At 42.5% G+C, this 2,729-nt stretch overlaps 1 non-coding gene across 1 annotated transcript; it reads right to left on the bottom strand.

Annotated features, from left to right (window-relative positions):
* Positions 1–743: 743 nt before the first annotated feature.
* On the bottom strand, positions 744–850 carry LOC127109302 (small nucleolar RNA R71). Its single transcript, XR_007796621.1, has one exon. It is a non-coding gene; the product is annotated as a small nucleolar RNA R71 (small nucleolar RNA).
* Positions 851–2,729: the final 1,879 nt, after the last annotated feature.

Below are 2,729 nucleotides of genomic sequence, written 5' to 3'. Positions count from 1 at the left end.
TTTAAAACTAAAGCGACTAGACTGTGCACTTGCAGTCAAGTACCCGACAGACTATATTTTATATATAGCCACGACTAGCATCAAGTTTTTGGCGCCGTTGCCGGGGACCTGTTTTAGTCGAATAGTGTGATTCTTTCGTTGCACGGTATAGACTAAGGTAAAAACAGAAACTAATCTTCTCTCCTTTTTCTTTCCCTGATTGTAAGCCAAGTACTCGCTCACAAGGCGATAACTTAGCACCACCAATCCCCGAATTAGAGTGTTTCCTATACGTGAGATGCCGAATACACGAATATCAACAAAAGTACGGTATTCCCGATATCTCATTTCCTCCCAAATCAGAAGAAAAACCAAACATGGCTGAAGAAGGACCACAGAATCGTCCTCTTAAATTATGCGCTACCCCATCTCAACAAGAACCTCACAACAGCGTTGTTGCTCCCGCTATTAATCGAAACAATTTCGAGCTGAAACCCTCACTCTTATCAGTCGTCCAACAACATCAATTTGCTGGAAATCCAACAGAAGATCCTAATGAACACCAGACCAAGTTTGTGCAGTACGCCGATACTGTAAAAGCGAATCGTGTATCTCAAGATGCGATAAGACTGCGCCTTTTTCCCTTTTCACTAAGAGACAGAGCTTGGGCTTGGTTGCAATCCTTGCCCTCCAACTTCGTTACAACATGGGAGGAGCTGAAGAACGTCTTCTTATCTCGACACTTTCCGCCAAGCAAAACTGCTATGCTGAGAGCTCAAATCAACGGATTCAGGCAAAAAGATGTGGAATCTCTCTACGAAGTGCGGGAGAGATACAAGGACATGATGAGAATATGTCCACATCACGGTCTAGAAGACTGGGTGATCATTCACACATTTTATAATGGGCTTCTGTATAACACAAGACTTACAATAGACGCTGCCGCGGGCGGTGCCCTTATGGATAAGCCATACACCGAAGCCTATCAACTCATTGAAAACATGGCCCAAAACCATTGCCAATGGGGAGGTGAACGAACTCCAGTTGAAAAGTCCCAGACTAAGGGTGGAATGTACGAAATCAGCAGCCTTGACCATGTTCATGCAAAGGTAGATGCCCTTGTCCAAAAATTAGATAACTTGACCATACCACCCGCAGCCGCCGTGGCTGCTGTAACTTCAAATTGTGAGTTATGTGGAAACCCTGGACACACTGCACAAGAATGTCAAATATTAGCAGGAGTCCCAATAGATCAAGTGAACTACACACAAGGAAATCCCTATTCAAACACTTACAACCCTGGTTGGAAAAACCATCCCAATTTCTCGTATAAGAATAACAATGCCCTTTATGCACCTGGCCAAGCACCAGCTGTTCCGCCTAGATATCAAAAACCAGCTAATAATGCTCCTAACATGCCTAGGAAGTCAAATCTCGATTTGATGATGGAAAGCTTCATAGCTACTCAAGCTCAAACAAACAAGGACTTCTTGAACCAAAACATACATACTAGTGAGCAACTTAAACAACTAGCGAATAAAGTAGACGCCTTAGCCACCCACAATAAAATGCTTGAAACACAGATTTCACAAGTGGCTCAACATCAATCGTCTACAACCGCTCCAGCTAGAACATTTCCTGGACATCCGCAACCTAATCCGAAGGGATATGCAAATGCCGTTATACTAAGGAGTGGAAAAGAAGTAGATGGACCCGTAGATCTGAGACTCCAAAACCCTGCCATGTACCAAAAACCAGATAAAACCTCAACTGAGCAGGTGAATGAACCAAAGGAAACAGAAGATAACACCCAGGAGGCCAAAGAGAAAGAGAAACCTTATGTGCCTCCACCTCCTTATAAACTACCCATTCCGTATCCTCAAAGACTCAAAAGTTCTAAAACTGCGAATCAATTTAGGAAATTTGTTTAGCTTCTGAAGCAATTAAACATTACGATACCCTTTACAGAAGCCATCACACAAATGCCCTCCTATGCCAAATTTCTTAAGGAAATCCTATCCAATAAGAAAAAGATTGAGGATGACGAAACCGTTACACTTACTGCCGAGTGTAGCGCCATAATCCAGAATAATATGCCTCCCAAACTAAAAGACCCGTGTAGTTTCTCCATACCCTGTGTCATTGGAAAATTCGTCATAGAAAAAGCTCTATGCGATCTAGGAGCCAGCATTAGCGTAATGCCCCTAACCATTTGTAGAAGGCTCAGTATGGGAGAATTAAGACCGACAAAGATGTATGTTCAATTAGTTGACCGCTCAATCAAATATCCTGTCGGTATACTAGAGAATTTCCTAGTTCGTGTAGGTCAATTTTACATTCCTACCGATTTCATAATCATGGACATTAAAGAATATGCCAGTACACCTATCATTCTAGGAAGGTCATTCTTGGCTACCGCCGGAGCCATAATAGACGTAAAGAGAGGTAAGCTGACATTCGAAGTTGGAGAGGAAAAGGTTGAATTCATCTTAACCCAATTCTTACAAGCGCCAGCTATAGACGACACCTGCTATCTGCTTGATGTCATAGACGAATGCGTGAGAGAGATGGAGATGGAAGAAACCACGTACTCTGAAATAATGAAAATCCAAATCCCTCCAATCCTTGAAGATAATAATTGGCATGAACCATACCAAAACAAAAGTCTAAGCGAATGCTTAGCACTTACACCCGACCACATGCCATGCCCAAAGAAACCTGACTTGGAATTAAAAATACTATCAAAGAAC

The sequence above is a fragment of the Lathyrus oleraceus genome, chromosome 7 (assembly GCF_024323335.1).
Source record: "Lathyrus oleraceus cultivar Zhongwan6 chromosome 7, CAAS_Psat_ZW6_1.0, whole genome shotgun sequence".
NCBI lineage: Eukaryota > Viridiplantae > Streptophyta > Magnoliopsida > Fabales > Fabaceae > Lathyrus > Lathyrus oleraceus.
This window is presented reverse-complemented; position numbering and strand designations above follow the sequence as displayed.